Source organism: Prosopis cineraria, unplaced genomic scaffold (genome assembly GCF_029017545.1).
Source record: "Prosopis cineraria cultivar Desert tree isolate PC_DT_omini unplaced genomic scaffold, ASM2901754v1 PC8, whole genome shotgun sequence".
NCBI lineage: Eukaryota > Viridiplantae > Streptophyta > Magnoliopsida > Fabales > Fabaceae > Prosopis > Prosopis cineraria.
Genome location: NW_026555339.1, coordinates 8,372,819 through 8,384,407, shown reverse-complemented (window position 1 = coordinate 8,384,407; position 11,589 = coordinate 8,372,819).

Below are 11,589 nucleotides of genomic sequence, written 5' to 3'. Positions count from 1 at the left end.
CTAACATCTTGTTCCTAACTTTCAATGCAGATTTCATGTCTCCAATCTTACAGAAAGCATTTATCAACGTGACTTTTCTTTCACTCATTTCTGTCAAGAGTTTATTTGCATCTCTTTTTTGCTCCGGACACAGCTTACACAAAATTGAGTTACAAGTAACAACGTCAGGGTGCAGTCCCTTAGCCTCCATCATCTCACGCAATTTCAGAGCTTTCTCAAGGTCAGTTATTTTACAATAATACCCATCAGTCAATTTAGTGTGTGCAAACATTATTGGGTGGGATTGCACCTTTGTTGGTGCTGATGCTTCTCCCATCCTACCCTCTCTACAAAATCCATAATTAAGAGAACTGTAACTGACAATGTCAAGATTTATTCCTTCTCTTCCTTTCTGTCCTGGATAGAAAAAGCCTCACGTGCATACTTCTCTTGCAATATAATGATATCGAAGTATAGTAAGTGAAAATACCAGAAACACGCCCTCGCTTCCATCTCATTCAATAAAGGATCTGCCCTCTCTACATCTCCTGATTTGGCACAAGCATGGATTAGCACATTATAGATATGTAGTGTTAGGATAATACTAACTTGAACTATTTGTTTGTAAACCATCCATGCCACAGTATAGGCATGCAAGTGAGGTTTCAATTTATATAGCCTCATCTGGTCAAAAACCGGAATGGAATCATCGGTCAATGTATTACAAGCCAGCTCAATATATGTGAATTCACTTCTGCTCAGTCTGTTGAATTTCAATCGAAGTTCTCAAAACTGATGGCGACGTCCCTGTGGGCAATTTTCTGCATCTCTTGTGTAGTACTAAAATGTTTATACTTTGCGAGGATGTGAAGCATGGACCATGAACATTGCAAAGAGTTCTTATAATTTGGAATCGATTTGGACTATTTGAAGAATGATAAGGAATGAGATAGAGGCAAAGACAATAAGAGAGAGTTGCAGGGACCTGGTGAATGGTGGAAGAAGTGAGAGTAGAAGCCCTGTCCAGCTTCAATAGATTACTCCATGACCCTTCACAACGATAGCAAGCACGCTCAAGATGAAAGGGTGTGGGTTTTGAACCACAAAAAATTTCGGAATTTGTTTCAGAGGCAAAAAGAGATCAAGCTCGGCTACTTGAACTCTCAACTGTCGTCGTCACCAAAGCACGATTGGCGCCTTCGTCCGAACAGTCAAATGGATTGTGATTCTTAAAGTTCGCCTGTAATGAAAAAATCTATTGAGCACAAAAAAATATTTTTTTAAACAACTATTGAGCATATTTCACTATTAAAAATCAATGTATTATCTTTAAAATACTTGATTATAAAATTAAAAAATTATCTGGATGATTATAAATAACATTTAGCTAATCGTAACTTATTTTTACTAATGATTTTCAAATAAATAAACTTCAAAAAGGGAAAAAAAACTTTGATAAATTACAAAAATATATATAATAAATATAAAATTTGGTTTGGGTTGTTCAAGTTTGCTAAAAGAAAAAACAAACCAAACTTTATTTATAATCAGTTTTGACCAGTTCATGTTCGTCTGATGTGATCAGTTTGGATTGATTTTGAACACACCTTTACCTTAAACAACTTTCATAAGTGTTATCTTTAATCTTCTTCTACCGCTCTTACAAGGGCTCAAGATTATCCTTTCACTCTTTCATCAATGTTTCCACGACCTTATCCGTCTAAACCATTTCAAACTATTTTCAATCATTTCTCTTTCAATAGATTTCACACTCACTTTTTCCTATGTACGCTTATTTTGATTTTATCTTTTTATATATACCCCACATCCATCTCACACATTTTCATATTTGCTACTCCAATTTATACTTATGTTGTCCCTTTAAATCATAACATTCATTATCATATAACATGGTTATTCTTATAATAATTCAATGGAAATTCCCTTTAAGTTAATAAGAATATCATTGGATCACAAATAATTCATTTAACCTTTCTCCATTTAGACCACTCAGCTTTAAATCCTACGCGCAACATTCCAATAATTTTCACCATGTTTAAATAATTATTTCCAAATATCTAAACTTTTTCACTTGTAAGGATGATTCAATCTCCAATCTCACTTTCAAATTACTATTAACTAACCTCTTATCAAAACTGAAAGTAAATATTCCATCTTACTCCTATCAAGTGGAAACCCTTCGACTCTATAACTTAAGGTTTGTAGTTAATATCCTCTCTTGACTCTATAATAAAAAGTATATTATCCCAAAATGCGTGCAACTAGGGATTTTTCTTGAATATGCTCAGTTAGAGTATCTAGAACCAAGTCAAACAAATAAGAGCTTAAAGATGAACCCTGTTATGGGTCAATCCTCATTGAAAAAATCCTGTCCTCACTACCAAATGTCCTCATCAAGTTGTTGCCCACTCATACATATCTTATATAGCTTTAATATAGGCAACTCGAACTCACTTTTTTCCAAAACTTTCCACTTTTCCAAATACTCTCTCGTACATTCTCATAAGCTTTTTTTTTCCAAATCAATGAAAACTATGCGTAAATATCTTCCTTTACTTCAATACTTTGCATTAATCTCCATAGTAAAATAAACCGCTTTTTGTAGTATCCCTTACTAGATAAACCAACAAACTTGTCATCAAAAAATACTAATATCTAATCTCAACCTATGTTTAATCACTCTTTCAGACAATTTTATTTTATGACTCACAAGCTTAATCCCTGTGTAATTTTTACAATTTGGAATATCTCTTATTTTTGTAAATAGGAACTAAAGTGCTTTTCCTCCATTCACAAGGCAATCTTCTGAACTGTAAATCTTATTAAATAATTTTAGTCAGCCATAGCACCTCCTTTTCATCTAAATATTTCCACACAACAATAGGGATATTGTCAGGTCCAATGGATCTACCTTTTGTCATTTTCTTAAAAGTTTTCTTAACTTCACTATCATGTATCCTTAATAGAGTGACAAATTATGTCTCCTTCACAAATTACTAAATCTTTTAAGTTACTAGACGAGTCATCTCCACATTGAAAAGCTCATAAAAATAAGTCTCCCATTGGTTTTTAATAGCACCATTTTTAACCAAAACTCCTCCTTTTTCATCCTTTATACACCCTTTCTGTTTCAAGTCCGTTGATTTTCTTTCCTATACTTTGCAATCTCATAATTTTTCATTCTCCACCCTTGTTTAAAAAACCCGTATAAACTCTTCAAATACTTTAAAATGTGGTTCACTTATAGCTTTCTTTGTTTCCTTCTTAGCCATATTGCACAAATGTATAGCTTTAAAACACTCCTTTTATGTTTAAACTATATGTTCATATTCCACCACCAAAACTCTTGATCACTCAGATCTAAACCTTTTAATTCTTTCAAAATTTCTTTAGCAACCTTTCTTACCTTTTTAGCCATATCTTCTGACAAGATGTTAATACTTCCTTGAGACTCCCATATTCCTTTGTCTAAAAGAGATTCTTGAAAAATTCTCTCTTTTCATTCTTTAACTATCATCACCTAATCTCAGTTTAACACTTGTCAGTGCTTTTGGTTCACACTTTAAATATGCAGGACAAGAACCTTATGTTGTGTTGTTACATCATCCTAAGGATCACTTTTTAATTGTTAGAAAGTCTTCTATCGGTGTTCCTTTAAAAAAAAGTCAATCATAACCTAGAGGCTCCACTTTTATAATGATGAGATATTCATCCCTCTTCTTGAAACAAGTGTTGATAATCTTGAAATCATCTACCAGAGAGAGACCGGATAGATTGCCCTTTACTATCGAGCTCACCCAAACCAAAAACCAACCACCATGCATCCTCACATAATTACCCGTCTCCCTGTCGACATGACCATTAAGTCCCCTGCAAAATGTCTTTTTTCACTTTGTTGTTATGCTTTGAATCAATCTCTCCAAATCTTTTTAAAATAATTCTTTAAGATGGGCTTTTGGCCCCAATTAAGGTACATATCTATAAATAATAATATTGATAGTGTCACATCCATCAATCATTCTTAAGGAAATAATTCTATTCTCAATTCTTTTAACTTCTATCATACTCTTCTTCCACTCCTCATCAACAATAATACTCACCACATTCCATGTGCTAAATTTTGAAACCTTCATTTCCATAGCTTGTTCACCAATCCATTTAGTTTCTTGAAGGCACGTGATATTATTTTTCCAAGAATCATAACTCCTACCATCTCCAAAGATTTACGAGACAAGGTCCCAACATGCCAAGTACCAAATCTAATCTTTCCCACAAAGCCTAACTCTTTCAGCCACACTTGTTCAGGAAAGCGCAGTAGCCCTTGCTCATTTAACACTACATCGAGTGCCATTGCAATGACTCTAACTCACTTGTTTACGTTACTACAAGCAACGGCCTAATATTAGCACCAAAACCTCTATCGTCCGTATTCATGTTATTTAGGCTAGGGATTGACTATGGGACAAAAAAAATTGTCTATCACCACCTTTTAAATAGGACCTAGGGAGTAACACACACATATGATATGATAAAACTCTAGGTGGTCGCATGCATAAGCAACCTTAGTACTATTTCAATTAAATCAACACTTGCCAAACATCTCTTTAGTGTATGACGAGGTTTCAAAAACTAGAATGCTCATTGAATCGAACAAAGCACTAATTCATAGTTTGTTGGTTTTGTTAAGATATTAATATATGTAAATATTATGTAATTAGTACTTAATATAGTAACTTACATTGTAGATGTTAGCTTGAGGAATAGAGATTCTCATTTTACATGGTATCGAAGTTACAGAATTTGACATTCCTCTTTGGTCGTGTGAGTACATAGTAAAGTGAGGGGGGTGAGGGATTTCCATTTAGGGTTGATTTGAGCCTAATGGTACACTCCATTGCCTCAAGGCTTGTCTTGTTGCTGAAAGCTATGTTCAGACATATCGTGTTGACTACTTAGAGACTTCACTAGTGACAAAACTCTCCTAGGTTCGGCTTTTCATTTTGTCATCCTAATACTGCCTATCCAGTAAGTGTTGAGTTAGTTTATGGCCTCACCTATAGTTAATCAGTAGGAAGCTCTAAAGCATGTCTTACATTACTTGAAGGGAGCTCCTGGCTAGGGTACACTACAAAGTAATCATGGGCAAACGGACATAAATCTGCTAGACGATCTACTACTGGATATTGTGTATTTGTGGGAGGAAATTTGGTGTCCTGGAGAAGCAAGAAGTAAGATGTGGTACAATCAGAATATAGAGCGATGGCGCAATATATGTGTGAAGTAGCACGAATATATCAGTTATTGAAGGAAGTTGGTCTCAAGTCCACACTACCAGCAAAGTTATGGTGTGATAGCAAAGCTGCACTACACATAATATTTAATCCAATGTTTCATGAGCGCATAAAACACATCAAGATTGATTGTCACATCACTCACAGGAGAACAAGTTGGGCATGATTAATTCTATGCTCCAACCTGAGAAGGAGTGTTAAAATATTAATATATGTAAAAATTGTACAATTAGTAATTAGTGTAGTAAGTTGTAACTGTTAGTAGGAGGATAGGAGTTTCTAGCATTAATTACTCTACCCTCTCCTCTTACACCACACACACACACATATATATATATATCACAATAAATAAATTAGATAACACAAGTCATTATTCAGAGGTTCTTAATCTACAGGACGGACTGTGGTCAAACCGTATTTGAACCAATTAACATATTAATTTATCTAAGATTAACATTATTAAAAATTGAGAAAGAGATCAGAAAAATATAAAGCATTAAGCACTTTTGGAAGACATATTTAAGCTAAATAAGAAAATAATGTATAGGCCAAAAAAGAGAGAGAAATAAAAGAAGTGCAAAGTTTGAGAAGATGTGATTATATTTTTTTAAAAAAAAGAAAGCTTTAAAATTTAAGAAAAAAGAAAAAATTAAAAAAATGCTTATAATTAAGAAAAATATGAATTATTAAGCACCGTTAAGAAAAATATGAGTAAAAAAATCAACAAAAAGAACAAGGCAAAAAAGATTAAAAAAAAAAAACGCAATAAGTTATACATGCTGTGTGTGCATGCGAGCTTCCTCAAGTCCCACATAAAATATTTATTTTGGAATTTTATTTAAAAATTGGAAAGTAATCAATAAAAATATAAAGCAATAAGCATTTCTTGAAAACATATTTGTGCTAAATAAAAAACCAAGTTTAAACCAAAAATATAGATAAAAGCACTTTTTCAAGACATATTTAATCAAAATTTAAAAATATGTTTAAACAAAAAATATAGATAAATAATAGAAAGTGCAAAGATTAAAAAATGTGCTTATATTTAAAAAAGCTTTAAAATGGGAAAAAAATCAACAAAAAGCATGAGGAAAAAAGAGAAAGAATAGTTATATATGGTGTTTGTGCATGATGGTTCATCAAATCTCACATCGAAATTTTTTTTAAAAGAAAATAAAGGTTGACTTTTATGTAAAAATTGATAAATATTTCAAGAAAAAGTAAAGCATGAAGCAGTTTTTGAAAACAAATGATAGGAAGTGCAAAGATTTTTAAATCTGTTCATAATTAGAATATAAATATTTTCTCTCAGTTAATCTTAATTAGTTCAAAATATAAGCAATAATATATATATATATATATATAATTCATTTTATCCCTATATTTATTAACTTTAATACTTGTATAAATTTATCTCCTACTTATCATAGAGTGCATTGATAATTGTGACTAGGGCAAAAAGATAAATGATATATATGGAGTACTTTTTAAAGAATGACAACTTTATTGATATGCATTTTTTAAAAAATTGTTTATAGTTTGGATCGCAGAGAATAGTTAGCATGCGGTCAAGTGTTTTCTGTGTCTTCAATGTGGAGTTGATTTTTTTTTTTTTTTGAGATGACTTCTATTTAAAAATTGAGAAAGATATCAAGATAAATATAAAACATTAAGCACTTTTTTGAAGACATATGTGAGCTAAATAAAAAAAAATCAAGTATAGAAAAGCAAAACAGAGAGAGATAAGCAATAGGAAGTGAAAAGTTTAAAATATATGGTTATATTAAAAAAAAAGCTTTAAAATGTAAGCAAAAAATCAACAAAAACATATCAATAAAAATGATGAATTTTATTTAAAAATTGATGATCCTCATAAATGGTGAATTTTGTTTAAAAACTGAGAAAGGTATGGATAAAACTGTAAAGCAATAAGCATTTCCTGAAGACATTTTTGTGCTAAATAAAAAAAAGTTTAAACAAAAGATATAGATAATGAATAGGAAATGAAAACATTAAAAAGATGTTCTTATATTTAAAAGAAAATAAAACGAATGAAAACAATCAAGAAAAACAATTAGGTAAAAAAAGAGAAAGAAAGTAATGAGTTATATATGGTGTGTGTGCATGTGGTTTCATCAAATACCACATCAAGATTTCATTGTTAAAAAATTGAGAAAGGAACCAAGAAAAATATAAATCATTAAGCACATTTTCACATATTTGTCTAAATAAAAAATAATGTTTAGACAAAAATTATAGATAAATAATAGGCGTGTGAACGGTGATTTTAACAAGTTCCACATTAGCGATGACTTTTACTTAAAAATTGAGAAAGATATCAACTAAAATATAAAGCATTAAGCACTTTTTGAATACATATGTAAGCTAAATAAAAAAAATCAAGCATAGACAACAAAATAGAGATAAGCAGTAGAAAGCACAAAGTTTAAAAAGATGTTCTACTATTAGGGAAAAAATCTTTAAAATATAAGCCAAAAAAAACAAAAAACAAAAAGAACAAGGGAAAAAAACATAGAGAGAGAGAATGCAATTAGTTACATATGCTATGTGTGCATGCTTGTTTCCTCAAGTTCCATAAAAAAAATATTTATTTGTAAAGAAAATAACTTAAATGCTTGATAATATGATACCTTTTTTATGAATATATAATTAACATTCTTCATAAATGATGAATTTTATTTAAAATTGTAGAAGATACCAATAAAAATATAAAGCACTAAACATTTCCTGAAGACATATTTAAGTTAAATGAAAAAAGTTTAAGCAAAAAATATTGATAGAGAATAGGAACTGAAGAGATTGAAAAGATATGTTTATAATTTAAAAAAAAAACTTTAAAATGAACCAAAACATTCAAGAAAAAGAATCGGAAAATCAAGAGAAAGAAACCAATGAATTATATATTGGGTGTGTGTATGGTGATTTCATCAAGTCACACATCAAAAATTTATTTTTTTTACAGAAAATATGAGATGGCTTTTAGTTAAAAATTGAAAAAGGAAAAAAAAACATAAAGCATTAAAGACTTTTTGAAGACATATTTATTAAATAAAACATCACGTTTAACCAAAAAAAAAAGATAAATAATTAGAAGTCCAAACATTAAAAAGGTCCGCTTATGTTTAAAAAAGCTTTAAAATGTAAAACATAAGGAAAAAAAGAGAAAGAATGCAATTAATTATACGTATATGGTGTGTGCGCCTGGTGATTTCATCAGCTCTCACATTGAAAATATATTTTTAAAAAAAATAAAAGATTATTTTTACTTAAAAACATAGAAAGATATCAAGATACGTATAAATCATTAAGTACTTTTGATGATAAACAATGGGAGAAAAAATTCAACAAAAAGAACAAGGAAACAAAATAGAGAAATAATGCAATGAGTTATACATGATGTTTATGCAAGTGGTTTCAACAAATCTCATTTTTTCAGAAAAAAATGACAAGACTTTTATTTAAAATTTGAGAAAGATATCTGGATAAATATAACCCAATATGCACTTTTTGAAGACATATTGTAGCTAAATAAAAAAATCAAGTATAGAAAAAGCACTGTTTGAAGACATATTCTAGCTAAATAAAAAAATCTAAGTATAGACAAAGCACTTTTTGAAAACATATTCTAGCTAAACCCAAAAAAAAAAAAACAAGTATAGACAAAAAATAGAGGATAAGTAATCGGAAGTGTAAAGATGAACAAGATGTACTTATATTAATAAAAAAACCTTAAAATGCAAGTAAAAAAATCAATAAAAAGAACAAGGAAAAAAATGAGAGAAAATGCAGTGAGTTTTATATGCTGTGTGTATGTGTTTCTTGCCTCAAGTCCCACATCAAAAATATATATATTTTTAAGGAAAATACCTTAAATGCTTGATAATATGATACATTATTTTAACAATATAAGGTTAACATTCTTCATAAATGATGAAATTTATTTAAAAATTGAGAAAGTTACAAATAAAAATGTCAAGCAATACGCATTTTTTGAAGACATATTAAGCTAAATAAAATAAATCATGTTTAAAAAAAATGAAGTAATAGGAAGTGTAAAGATTAAAAGATACGCTTATATTAAAAAAAAGTTATAAATAATACAGAGTGCAAAGATTAAACAGACGTGCTTATATTTAAAAAAAAGGCTTTAAAATTAACAAAAGGATCAAGGAACAAAGAGTAAGAAAGCAATGAGTTATACATGCAGTGTGGCATGCATATTTCCTAGCTCCCGCATAAAAAATATTAAATGCTTGATAATATGATACATTTTTATGAATGTAAAATTAACATTATTCATAAATGATAAATTTTATTTTGAAATTGCAAAAGAAATCAATAAAAATATAAAGCAATATGCATTTCTTGAAGACACATTTAAGCTAAATACAAAAAGTTTAAACGAAAAATATAGATAAAGAATATGAAGTGAAAAGATTAAAAAAATGTGATTATATTTAAAAAAAACTTTAAAATGAACCAAAAATTTCAAGAAAAATAATTGGAAAAACAAGAAAAAGAATGCGATGAGGTATATATTTGGTGTGTAGATGGTGGTTTCATCAAGTCCCACATCAAAAATTCTTTTTTCTTTTACAGAATATAACAGATGGCTTTTATTTGAAAACTGAAAAAGGAATCAAAAAAACATAAAAGCATTAAGCACTTTTTAAAGATATATCTAATTTAAATAAAAAAAAATCATGTTTAAACAAAAACAATAGATAAATAATTGGAAATCCGAACATTAAAAGCATGCGCTTGTATTTAAAAAAGCTTTAAAATGAAATAAAAAAAAAGCAATAAGAAAGAAGAGAATTAGTTATCTATGGTGTGTATCAATGGTGGTTTCATCAAAATACATTTTTTATTTTTGAGCAAACATGCCGAAAATATATTATTTCAAAGAATTATCAAGATAAATATAAATCATTAAGCATTTTTTGAAGAGAAATAGTAGGACGATGTATTTGTAATAAAAAAAGAGCTTTAAAATGTAAAAAAAAATCAAATATATATTGTGTGTGTGACCAAATCCCCCATCAAATATATATATATATATATATAGAAAATGAGAAGACTTTTATTTAAAAATTGCGAAGGATATCAAGATAAACACAAACCATTAATCACTTTTTGAAGGCATATTCCAGCTAAATATAAAATCAAGTTTAGACAGAAAATATAGACAAGTAATAGGAAGTGCAAAGATGTGCTTATATTATAAAATAACTTTACATTCAACAAAAAAAAAAAAACAAGAGAAGGAATGCACTGAATTATATATACTGTGTGTGCATGCTCCTTTCCACAAATCCCACACCAAAAATATATAATTTTAGGGAAAATACCTTAAATGCTTGATAATATGATACATTACTAAAAAATGATTACCATTCTTCAAAACTGATGCGGTTATATATGGCGTGTGTGCATAGTAGTTTCATTTAATTTAAAAATTGAGAAACATATAAGCATTTTTTAGAGACACATTTAAGCTAGATATTAAAATTTTCATAAATGGTGAATTTTATTTAAAAATTGAAAAAGATATCAATAAAAATATAAAGCATTAAGTACTTTTTAAAGACATATTTAAGCTATATAAGATATAGGTAAAAAAATAGAGATAAATAAAAGGAAGCGCAAAGTTTGAAAACATGTGATTATATTTTAAAAAAAAAGCTTTAAAATTTAATTAAAAAAATCAACAAAGAACAAGAAAAAAGAGAGAGAGAATGCAAATTGTTTTTTTCTTTTTTTGGTACGCTTGTATGCATCCATGTTTTCTCAAGTCCCACATAGAAAATATTTACTTTAAATGCTTGACAATATGATACATTTTTTTAAGAATATAAGAAAAACATTCTTCATAAACGATGAATTTTACTTAAAATTGAGAAAGATACAAATAACAATGTTAAGCAATAAGCATTTATTGAAAACATATTTAAGCAAAATAAAAAATCATGTTTACACCAAAAATATAGATAAGTAATAGGAACTGCAAAGATTAAAAGATGTTCTTATGTTTAAAACAAAGGTTAAAATGAAAGAAAAAGAGCAACAACAAAAAATCAGAAAAAATGTAATAAGTTGCATAGTTCGTGTGCATGGCGGTTTTATCAAGTCCCACATCACAAATACATTTTTGAAAGAAAATAAGAGATGGCTTTTGTTAAAAAATTGAGAAAGATATCAAGAAAAATATAAATCATTAACAACCTTTTGAAGACATATTTAACCCCAAAAAAAAAATCAAGTATAGGAAAAAAAT